Source organism: Lepisma saccharinum, chromosome 23 (genome assembly GCF_977018435.1).
Source record: "Lepisma saccharinum chromosome 23, izLepSacc3.1, whole genome shotgun sequence".
NCBI classification, from domain to species: Eukaryota; Metazoa; Arthropoda; class Insecta; order Zygentoma; family Lepismatidae; genus Lepisma; species Lepisma saccharinum.
Window position 1 is genome coordinate 23,357,162 of NC_139251.1, and position 12,597 is coordinate 23,369,758.

A 12,597-nucleotide genomic window follows, 5' to 3' on the forward strand; every position below is an offset into this window, starting at 1 on the left:
AAAAATATTGTTGCTGCCTTCAAATTTTATGTTTTTATGTTATTTACCAGGTCTTTTGATCTATACTTGAGAAATGATTAATTAAATGTGTAATGTAGCAATTGGTTTACACTGTTTGGCATCCTTTAAATAACAAAAGAAGGAATTATTTGTTTAGCATTTTTACTACTTTATAGTTATGTAAGAAAACAAAGCTATTTATTTTGTTTAACTTAATTTTTAACAAATTGTTACTAATTTATTTACCAAAGTTTTGTTATTTAGAGTGTATGAAGGTGTATAATGTTAATATTTGTACCTATTAGTGCAACTAACAATTACACACAAAAGATAATATTTACAGTTAAATTACTTGAATCAGAAACTAATATTTTATAGTACTTGAATTTTGTCAGCCCTAGTCAGTGCTTTAATGCATTACAAAGTTTGTTAATTTTCTATTACGCATGCTATTTTGTGCTATTTTTAATGTATTTTGTTACCCTGCCCCCGTGTCAGGGCAACAGTGTTTCTTTTCCTTATTGAAATATTTATTAATATGTTAATTAATTAGGTAATTACGTGTATAAACATATATATGTGTGATTAGTGTAAATCAATTTATTATGCATTTTTAGGTTCATATTATTCCATGTATAAATACCATGTATCTCTCTGTTCTTGCTTCGTGTTTCGAACGTTCAAGAGGAAAAGGCGGGCAGTTTAGCTGTTAAAGATTAAAAATTTTGAAAGAAGGGCGGTTGGCAGCAGACGCCAACCAAACGTATATAAACTCCCAGATGAGAGTAGGGGAGGGCGGCTGTTGGAACTGAGACTTGGAAGGGAGAGGCTGTTTTTGCTTCGGTTAGCTAGGACCGGAGGACAGGTCTCCCGAAACGGATGCTGTAAGAGATTGGATTGCCGGGCAAGCTAGTGCCTTGGTGTCCAGTTTACAGGTAAAAAGGTAGTTGTACTGGATGTTATTTTGAAGTAATTGCGGTGCGCCGGGCAGCCTAGTGCCTTGTCACCGTGGAGGTTGAGAAATGTACACGTCGGGCGGTCTAGCGCCTGTTAAGACGTTTCTTGGAGTAACGCGAGTCTACCTTGTGACAAGCGTACTTCAGATGTAATTCATGAAATGTAAAGCATCCAGGTACAAACAATAGAGATTCCAACATCAAAATTAAGAGTTTTGGCCCGATAAATAATTAGAGAAATGAACGTTCGGAAACGACTTGTATATACTTTAAATTTTACCTTAATTAAACTATAGAAATTATCCAAAATTTCCGTTTTTAATTTCACAACAGCTGGACAAGGTAATTTATCCCCCTGATCATAAAGGTTTCGCAAAGGTTATCCGTTGTCTCTTGTAGTTAATTATATAATTATGTTGACTTGTAGCAACCCACGTGCATTGTCGTACAAAGAAAGATACCCCTAGACAAATCTGAGCCGAGTTCGAAGTGCACCGAACCTCGAGTGCGGAGGTAAAGTGTGGGGGGGCCAAGCGAGTAACAATTTCTAAGGCAAATTGGTTTAATTTTCTGCATATAATGCAAAGTTGACGTAGTTTTCCCACAATGCTATGTACATTTGTTATATTCACTACTTACAAACCAAAAATTATGCTTATTTAATGTATAACTAACAAACCAACTCTCTAGCCTTCTTAAACCCGAAGGTTCATGGCTGCAGCAACATATGCCTTTCATCTGTACATGTCCTGAGCAAGATCTATATACTATTTTACATCTCTACCAATTTCCTTAAGATCCATCTCAATATTATCCCTCCAATTTTGTTTTGGTCTCTTACCATCAGGTTTCCCAACAAAAATCCTGTCAACTCTTCTTTCCTCTCCCATTCATACCACATGACCTACCCACCTAAGTATTCTTGATTTAATAATTCTAATATGTGGACATGAATACAAATTATGTAACCTTCTTCACTGATCTGTCTCCTCATCCCTTTTAGGCCCAAATATTTTCCTAAGAATGTTATTTTCAAATACTCTCAATTTATGTCCCTCTTTCAATGTAAGTGACCAAGTTTATTTCTCTGCAAATTTTGCCGCCCAAAATTTGGCGCTCTGGGCAGTGGCACGGTTCGCCCCCTCCCCCTAACGCTGGCCCTGAGAAGAAGTTTGATCTGTGGATCAAATCGTTATTATTATGACATATTGGGCTCGGTCTACGGGACACGCGTTGGATCGAGTATACTCGGGAAAGCGTAACAACCTTTTCTCCTTAGATTTCAGCCAGTGTATCGTAAGGAAAATGGGGAGCTACGAATGAGTAACGTAACCCGGTCCTGGAAACCGACCGGGGGTTCGTCATGCTGACCACACGTCACCCCATCAACTGGTGGAATGCTGAGGCATGTGGGAGTGAGATCAGCAGTAGGTACGCCCTGGCCCCTCAAAGGCTGTTGCGCCTCGGGTTGTTACTACTTCAGTTCAGAGTGACCCATCAGAATATATTCAGGAAGCAATGAACGGAAGTTGTTTTGCCCGGAAATTGAAATTACTCTGTTTAAAACCGCATTCTCTTCTTAATGTGATATGTAGAATGTCGGTAGATATCCGAAAGAGGAAGTATAAAAAAAGTCATGACCGAAAACATACGCCTAAGCTTTCACGTTACTTGGAAACTCTTCTTGCGGCAACGAGTGGAACGTCGGAGCGAGACTGATTTTTTCGAGGATTACGCTAGCAAGTGGTTTATGGAGTTCGCGGCACGTGGGTGATGATAGTCTTACAAACGAACGTGCCGTCAGGCATAACAACCGCTACGTCATTTTCCACTCGGCCGTGTAAGGAATGATTTAAGCGTGTGACGTCATAGTCTAGCCTTGAAGCGACGATGGGTGGGAAGGCCGTGACTGACATTAACACTTTTGTTCATCCACTGTGGACATTCGGTGCGATCTTGTGCGACGTACAAGTGCTTGGATGAGTTTTCGACAAGGATCACCGAGTTCGAGGTAGGTGTGTGTGTTGTTAACTGGAGAAGTCGAGTCCATAAATACTTTGTTGTCGTTGTTTCGCATTTTGCAGTGACCCCAACTCGAGCCCACCCAATAATTATCCTGTTATTACTAGTATGTTGTCGAAGTTCGTGAAATAAGTAAATATATTTTTGTAAAACATAATTGCATTGTTGATGTGCATTAATATCGAGATAGATGGAAGCGAGGTTTTGTGAGATTTATTTGTCAACTTAGAACTCAAGTATTTGAGCGCACACAGTGTTTTTCAAAAGTCGCCACTCCTGTTATTTTGTATTCTTAAACTCGAGAATGAGGCGTCTAAAAATTTAAGCGATTATCCTCCGAGATGTCGAAAACTGAAAACAAATGTGAGGTAACACAAGGATGAATGACGACCATGTCCTCCTTTTGGCTTCAAAGAAAAAGAGGCGATAGCCCTTGTTGATGTACAAGGGTTGGATAAAAAGTAATGGCAACACTGCTGTCCCGTGAAAGGGGCGAGTCACAGCGCCACAACCGTTTCGTGGTTGATAAAGGAATGTCAGACGAGGAACTATAGTGAGTGGGGTGCGATTGTATATTATTCAGTCAAAAACAGCAGTGCTCTGAAGCAGAGGACGAGAGTGCAAGCGCCCTAACAATATGTTTAGGCAAGAAGAACAACGTCTCTTAGGCAGACGGTCAACGCAGCCTACTACTGCACCTTCGTGCAACACCAGCTTCGTCTCGCATTAAGAAGGAAGCGACGGCACGTTCTGGCACGGTGTCCCATCATCCTTGACAATGCAAAGTGTCACACTGCGAACACTGTGACGGCGCTCCTGCATAACTGGTAGTGGGAGGTACTGGAACATCCGCCGTATTCACCGGTATGAGACCGTGTGATTACGACCTTTTTGCCAAAATGAAGGAACCACTGGGCGGGAAGCACTACGACACGCGCGAAGCCATCATACGTGCTATAGGGTGGTCACTGCGGGACATCGACAGAGATGGACGCGCTGACGGTGTACGACGCCTTCCATACGTGTGGCAGAAGGTCGTAGAGATGGGGGGGGGGGGGGGGGCGATTACATTGAAGGAATGTAACACGTGCTCCTCTGCCAATACAGTCAAGTAGCAATTATACCAGTGTTGCCATTACTTTTTATCCAACCCTTGTATAAAATTAAGTGATACCCCCCTCCTTCCCCAGACATCTAATACTGCCCAAACTTTCTATCAATCCAACGGGCAAATACTAGAAAAATGGCACACCCGTAAAATAGGGATGCTGATCCGCCACTCACCCATCCTCATCTTCGCGATTAGCCTAAACAAAAGAAAAGCAAAATAAACCAAATCAAGCAAAGGAGCAAACTCCTAACCCTAGTCTGGTTCTAGTAAATAAAAAAATATTTTTAACGAGTGTATAGTATTTTTGTACTTGTCCACATGTTTACCTTCCGTAGCTGGATATAACAGCGGTTCTTCTACTCCCCCTGTGATTACTGTAAATAATAGCCCCTGTGCCACACGATGCCACATGAAGAAATCATCCCAGCACGTTCTTGTTCCGGCCAACCATGGAACATCTACCAACAATCCCTGGAAATTGGCATCGTTCGTTTCAAGTTTCAAAGGAAGCAGAAAAGGCTTGGTTATTCGTATCGTTAATAACAGAAATAAAGTTCAGAACAGAATAACCAAATTAGAAAATGTCGTAGATCGAAAAAAGTGAGTGTACGCAGAAACCACGTTATCTTTTCATACCCTTTAATGTAAAGAATAAATTGTTCCACACTTTGCGAAATTCCCAAAATGAAAATTTTATGTAAGAGTTTTCACAATATAAACACTAACTACAGTTTCTCTCTAAGCTTCAAAAAAAAATTAACTACGTATATGAAATGTAAATAATAATAATAAAAACAGTCGTGTTGAATCTTCACCCATCTAGTAGATCTAGTGGCGACGTTCATTGCCACAGTGAAGATGTACTGGGTGAGTCTTTTAAAAGAGGCCACGTGGAAAATGCGCTCCTTGCTTGTAGGCAACCCTGCTACACCGAAGAGAAGAGCGGGTTAGAGAACAGTCCAGGATATCGGTGCCAAGCATATTCAACAACATGACATGACATATCCTGGACTGTTCTCTGCCCCGCTCTTCTCTTCGGTGTACCAGGGTTGCCTACAAGCAAGGGGCACATTTTCCACGGGGCCTCTTTTAAAAGACTCACCCAGTATAATGAGCACCACGCTCCTGTCGCATTTAACCAGCCAAGTTTTGCCACCAGTAACGAGAGGATCTGCACGCCCCGGACAGGGACACTGCCGTAAAAATTCCATGTGATCATCTACTCCGGGAAGCGACTAGGGGCCCCCGACCTGCTGACGCGGCTCTAAATTGATGCACGAAATTGACATAAAATCTTCAATGATCAAAATGGCAAAGAGTAATCACCCCCCTCCCTTTCCCACTCGTTCGCATCTCGAACTAGATCGCCAGTAGGGGATAGCCAAGAAAAGATCATCCGCCACTATCCTGTTAGGTAAATACAGGGTGTCCATAAAGTCTCTTTACAACTTGAAGCTTTTATTCCAAACACATATGAAGAGATAATTAAAATAAATTTGTCACATAGTAGCAGTATATGTTCGTTTTTTTTTTTCATAACATAATAAACCTCAATATGAGTACCATTGTTTGCACGAAGGACGTCAAGGCGAAAATCGATTTCGCGCCATGTCCGCTCTAGCATAGCCTCATCAATGGTGGCTATGGCATTGGTGATCCTTTTGCTTGAGGTCAGTAATGTTCCGTACCTTTGTTCCGAATTCTAGGGGCATTATGTCTGGTGAACGAGGTGGCCAGGGAATAGAGCCATCCCGTGCAATCCACCTACCGGGAAATGTTTGGTCCAGGAAGTCACGGACATTTAATTCCCAATGTGGTGGTGCATCATCCTGTTGGTAAAAGACGGTTGGTTGAAGGTCAGCCAATTGTGGTGTCACATATTCAGTCAAAAGGTCAAGATATACATTTGCAGTAATTGTTTGCTCCACAAAGAAAAATGGACCAATGATTCGATTGAACATCAGTCCACACCAGACATTCACCTTTGGACTGTCTCGTTTGAGGTCCAATGTCGCATGGGGGTTTTCTGAGCCCCAAATTCTCGCATTGTACGTGTTCAGTTTACCGGAAACATGAAATGTTGCCTCATCAGTAAAGCACACTCGGTTGAGGAACATTGCATCCTCCGATATTCGATGAAGCATGTCCACTGCAAACATTTTGCGTTTCGGTTTATCATTGGGCTCGATGGCATGCAACAGTTGCACTTTATACGCATACAATCGCAGGTTGTGGTGTAGGACCTTGTGCACTGCTGATCGTGGTAGCTGTAACTGTCTGGCAGCAGTGCGAATGGATTTCTTTGGATAATTAACAAAGGCTTGTCTTACACGTTCGATGTCTTCCTCTGATACTCGTTTTCTTCCACTTCTTGCTTTATCCAAAATTGTACCGGTCTCCATGAATTTCCTGTCCCATTCACAAATTTAATGGACGTGCTGGTGGTTGTTTCCCATACATAGTCCCGAAGTTTCGCTGAGTCTGAGTGTCACATTTTGTGTCAATGAACCTCGCCACACATTGTGCCTTTTCTTGCGGAGTAGCCATTTTTCTTTCGAGGACCTCTCTTTCTTCACAATGTTACTTGAAATACACAAATTGACTATTAGTACAAACTTTAATAGTAAACGAGTACAATTTAAAAAAATCACTCAAATATCTCATCATTTGCATTTGCAGTGAATTTTTGAAGTTGTAAAGGGATTTTATGGACACCCGGTAGTTCAAGGAGAACTGCCAAAATCTCGAGGTTTTGGTTCCAAACCTATAGTGTAAATATATTGTGTGAGTAGCCAACCCCCGCGGCGGAGTGATTAGCAGATCGCTCTACGACGCCAGGGGTCCCGGGTTCGAATCCCGGCCTGGGCATGCATGTTTGTGAGTGTCCATTCATCAATTTCATCACTCATCCCCATCTTCGCAAATTAGCCAAAAGTGGCATAAAAAGCGAAGTAAAATAAAACCAATCAATCAATCAATATTGTGCGAGTAGTCATTTTGGAGAATCTCATATTTGTTAACCTAAGTACAATGGACTCCCTTTAATTCGAACTTTGATAGTTAGAATTATTCGCCAATTCGAACAGAAGTTTATTTCCCTTGAAATCATCGAAATCATCTTTAATAATGCACGTTTTTGTTAATTCGAATTTTGGATAATCCGAATCTTTTCCGTGAAGTTCGAATTATAAAAGTGCACTATATTTTGTATTTTCACCGTCGCCTTTCTTCCACTCTTGTTTGCTAGCGACGATAGGACGAGCTTATTACGAATTAAATGGATGAACGGGCTCACAAACACACATGCGCAGGCCGGGACTCGAACCCATGAACTTACCTGATCTTAGGTTCAACACTTACGCACTCGACCTGATTTCGTTGAAGAATGATGTATTATTAATTTGAACGTTTGCGGTTGCTGCGATGTGAGGAGGAATGAATCAGAGGTTCAAAATGTCATCATCAAGCCCAAGGATGACGTCATAGGACAGGACGTGAAATTATATTTTCTCTCTTTCATGCCCCATTTGTATTAGATTGCATATTCCCAACTTGAGGTGCATCGAGGGCTGCGAAGGCAAATTAATTACCATGCATTAACTTCGTGAATATATTTTATCAGAAATATACGAGGTGCGATTCATTACATTGTGGTTATATTCTTACTTAATTGAACTGTGTCGATGTAAACGAACGCTTGAATTAGGATCGAAGTATTGTCACACGATTCAAGTGTGATTGGGTGGAAGTCTGTGAAAGAAAACTTGTTACGTGGCGTATTAATTATTGTATACGCAGCTTTTCTGCCTCTTAAGGCTGATTACAACGAAGAGGATGAATGAAGATGATATGAAATCGATGAGGGGACTCACAAACATTCATGCCCACGTCAGGACTCGAACCTAGAACCGTCTTTGCCTTGTAATCAATGGATCCCGGATACGATACCCGGTGGAGGCACATTGCACAGTGTTTTGGATCTCACTTTGAACTGTAGGGACAGTCCCGATTAGCCTATCTGTGCATAAAATGGACTTAAATAATTTAAAATCGATTGTAGAACATCCGTCATCTGATGTCATTTTCAGGGCGGCAAAACGTGAAGAGAAAAATAAGCCTATTGAAAGCTTGAAAGTTATAATATTATATTAGAGGTGTAAGGGGTGCTCCTTCCACGTAGTGCACCCAATAGTCAACCTCACTTCCACGTTAGTACACCCTGGACTGCAGACTAACGAGGCTCTGGCGACTGGCCCCATGGCCAGTATAATTTTGTCTGTGTTGTCCTGTGTTTTTTCCTTATTTGTGCTGAGTGCTCCTTTACAGCCTCAGCTTTTAACGAAAGCCAGATGATTTTAATATTTTATGGTTTTAGTTATGCAAAGGTAGAGTTGTTATGTGTAACGATAAGGGGCTGGACCCCGTATAAATTCAAATTCAAATAATATTATATTATATAACTTGGAAGTTAATATATGCGAACCCACAGTTTTGAAGGAACATATCAGTAATCACTTTGAAAACCACTGAGTGCCACAAGGTGGGAAAACAGATTCGATGCCTTAACTCCGTTGAGATGTCAAATGGGAGAGGTATATGATGCGCTCCTTCAAATAATTGGCGACAATAAAACTGTCCAAATGGTCGCACATGAAGCTCCGTGTATTGAAAACCAGTTGTGTGGCTTTACATTCCTTTGCTCACTAGTTATATGGTATGACTTATTATTCCACGTAATGTAATGAGCAAATGCCTTCAAAATATTAATCTACGATGTGTTTGATGATTTCTTGCAAACACATCGGCGTTTTGAAAAAAGAAGGTGTGATGAAAATTTCAAAGTTTCTTAGACGCCACTTGGCAGCCTGGCAGGGCCTCCCTCCCTCCACTCGTGGAGGGGGGGGGGCGACCTTTGAGTCCAGGTTGATGAGAAAGAATTGGCATCGAATTTAGATATATGTAGATGATCCAAAGATAGGCAACACCCACAAAAACGGTACAAAGTTGATTTTTATTACCAGATCCCTAGATCTTTCAATCTATTTTATGATATTAGTAAGCATAAAGACATTCCATCTGATATTTTTTCTGAAAAGTGTAGAAAACTTGCCGGAATGTTAACACATGAAGGCTACTGAATTAAAAGATGAACTAAAGTGCTTTCGGCTATATTAAAACAATTACACCAAAGGAGACCTTAAGCCGATAAAGGGTCATGATTTTTCACCTAATGTGAGTGTAGAACTTCGAATTTAGTAACTTTGTCGGTAACCGTGGCAAGTGGCGAACAAAGTTTTTTTTTAATGAGACTAATAAAAATACGATCTTCGGTCAATCATGTCCCAAACACGCTTGTTTCCATTTTATGCAAGATAGCTTTATACGAAGAAGAATATTACATGCGAAGGTAAAGGTAAAGTTCCCTGTGCATATAGCACCATGTCATGAAGGGGGGGGGGGCTTTGAAAGGGAGCGGCGTCTACCACCACCGCCCAGGGCGGCAAAATGACTAGCGCCGGCCCTGCATGGAAGACAATAAGTACAGAATCAGTTAATACAGGAAGTTGTGAAGTGATGGAAATGGTTCTTGGAAGCCTTCGATTCTTGTAGTGAGATTATTTTTCGAAATATCTCCAGCTGATTACGCGAATCTGGCTAGCAAGCCTACCAAGCTAGCGAAAGGTGCCGAGGTGAGATGACGTCAACGGCTTTCTTGTTGATTGGAAGCTTCGGGAGTTATGACTCGCAATGAAGCTGCAAATGCATAACACCTCAGAGGTTATGGAGCTAAAACATGTCTTCCTGCTAATATTTAGCGACGGCAGTGGCGTATTCTGAAAATTTGACCTTGTTTACCCCAACAATTCTTATTTATTGTATATATTTATTATGAACCCCGTCTACATTAATTAGATATAGGTAATAAGTAATAAAACACCAATGCAGGCATGCAAGTAAAACAAAAACAGATTTCCGATTTCAGATTTTTCAGCAAATTTTACCTAAAATTGGACCACCATTCCCCTGCAGAAATGGAAATTTTCCTTCATGTAGCAACACCACCTCTGTCAAGCGCGGCGCAGAAAGCAGGAACAAGCAGAAGTCTTCCTTCAATGCTGTTTGTAGCGGTGTAACTCACCACGCAGGCCGCCCACTTTGTCTTCGCTCCCTCGCGTACAATAGGGGAGAAAATCCGGTCGTCAGAAGAGTGGGATGGAGAACGATCAGTGGCGTACGTAAACCAGTCTTTTAAGTTCTTTAAATAATTGACTTAAATTCTGGTTTAGAAGCTTGTTTTAATAGTTTGCATAATATATAATGAGCAATTACACATATATAAAAAGCTTGATCTAATTGTTTGCATAATATATAATGAGCAATTACACATATATAAAAAGCTTGGTCTAATTGTTTGCATAATATATAATGAGCAATTACACATATTAAATCTAAATGTATAAAAGTATATGATTTACCGGTGGTAAACGCGGTAACATTTAGAATACTCCACTGAGTGATAGGAGCGTCTCTAAACAAACGTGCAAAGGTTAAAATATCCATTATGTAGAAAATCAGCGTAGAACTGGACGTATTGCATAACTGGATCAGAAGCAGTTCTTGCAGGAAGATGGTGAATGTGGGCGGCAACACCGGTGCACTCAGGTTCTTGAGGTGACACGCCCCACAGTGCTTTCGCACCTACACGAACGTGACTGTGTGTGTGTGTAAACTGGACAAACGCGTCCCACACCCACTCACCGAGCAGCAAACGTTCGTACGCTACACAACAGCCGTGTCACTGATGAAGAGGCAAATATACAGGTGGGTTTCTCGATGAGAATTGTCGTAGAAAAAGATCATGGTTCACGTATTTCTAATTTCTTTACTTTTTTATATTTCATGCCATTAACATATTGCATAGTTATTATACGTATGTTGTTACACACCTGATGCAAGAAAAATCTTTAGTCTGCGGATTGTTTAGTACAGCTCGCTACAACACCAGAGGTTCCTGGTTCGAATCCCGGTCTGGGCATGCGTGTTCTTTCTGAGGGTCCCTTCATCAATGTCATCCTCATCCTCATCTTTGCTATTATCCAAAAGTGGCAGAAAAGCGAGGTAAAATAAACCATATCACTCAACCAATCAAGAAAAATTAAAAAAGTTAGGATAATTTTTAGTCACGCTTTTTACACTGATTTAACCACACACTCCAACACCCCCCAAAATTCCAACACCTCCCTAACTGTACTTACAAATACGTAATTTATGGTTATTTTGGCTCTAAATTACCCTTACACCCCTCCGATGAAATATTACGGATATACCCCTGGGGCCAATTTTCACATGAAGTATCATTTTTTTAAATCAAAAGTCAGGTTATAAAGAACGTACAAACATGCATATGATTGGTATGTAATGGTTACAGTTACGATACATGTTCATAGGCATGCGCACGGGAGGGCATGGGGGGGGCAATTTCCCCCCTAATCATGGACGCCCGCTGATTTTTCCCACGGAGGGACAAGCAAGGTATTTTTCCATGAGGCATATTACCCCGATAATATTGTTGCCCCCCCCAAAAAGAAACGAATTTGAAACTATCGCAGTAATGTAAATTACTGTGACTGAAATCAAAATTATACGCTTGAAATATATATTTTTTAGGTTGACATTTGATTTCTAAGGGGTACGTGTGGCCATCCTTGTCCCCCCCCCTCTTTCCAGACGTCCATGTTTCTACACTATTATACTGGTATTATATAAGTGTAGAGGAATCTTATCGCCGTTATTAAACGATATATTTATATAAATGTAAGTATTTTCAAGCCTATTAAAGTTCAAAGCAACTATAGGCATGGGAGTGCAGTGGCGCAACCACAGGGGCACAATGTTAATTGCTCCTCTCCAACCTTGGACGAAAATCAATTGTAGGGAGTCAAGGGGGGCAAACATTCAGGCAAAAGAAAGCAAGACTAGTAGAATCTAAGAGTAGCAGGGCAAATGGATACTCGAGATGGAATTAGTTTTCACGTCTTTCTTGCATGAGTTTTTCCAGACGGCCAAGAGCACCTGCAGGGGACACAGAGGGGCAAATTAACCACTCGATATCAAATTTTATATAAATACAACCTACATTTCGTAATTTTTTTTGCTCGCTTCGCTCGCAATGTCTGTTTTCTCACAGTCTTGTCAAGTTCAGACCCGTAGCAAGGGGGCGGCGGGAGTTGGCCCTGAGCGCAGAACGATCTAACTGAAGAAGACTGTAAAAGGTGATGATATTTGTGGTGCCATATTAAATCAATATTATTTTCAGTGTGCAAAAATTTTGGATCTAAAAATGTTCTTGTTCGCTTCGCTCGCGCTTGTGTCCATTTCAGTAGTGCATTGTAGATTGCCAGAGAGAGAAGTTATAACTACTAAGTACTTAAGACTCTTCCTGCTAAACAGTTTTGTATTAAATGCAAGAACATAATTGTTTGGAGGGAAAGGAGCGCGCCATATTTT

General features: G+C 41.0%; 1 protein-coding gene across 5 annotated transcripts in view; it reads left to right on the top strand.

Moving 5' to 3' along the window:
• Positions 1 to 12,597, top strand: part of C3G (C3G guanyl-nucleotide exchange factor) — a 125,242-nt gene that overhangs the window by 39,986 nt on the left and 72,659 nt on the right. Inside the window, exon 1 of one of the 5 annotated variants that reach the window (XM_083144536.1) lies at positions 2,849 to 2,967. The exons of the other annotated variants lie outside the window; for them this stretch is intronic. The gene's annotated coding sequence lies outside the window, so the exon portion shown is untranslated. Of the gene's footprint in view, positions 1 to 2,848; positions 2,968 to 12,597 lie in introns of those variants that run through there. 5 annotated transcript variants of the gene reach the window in all.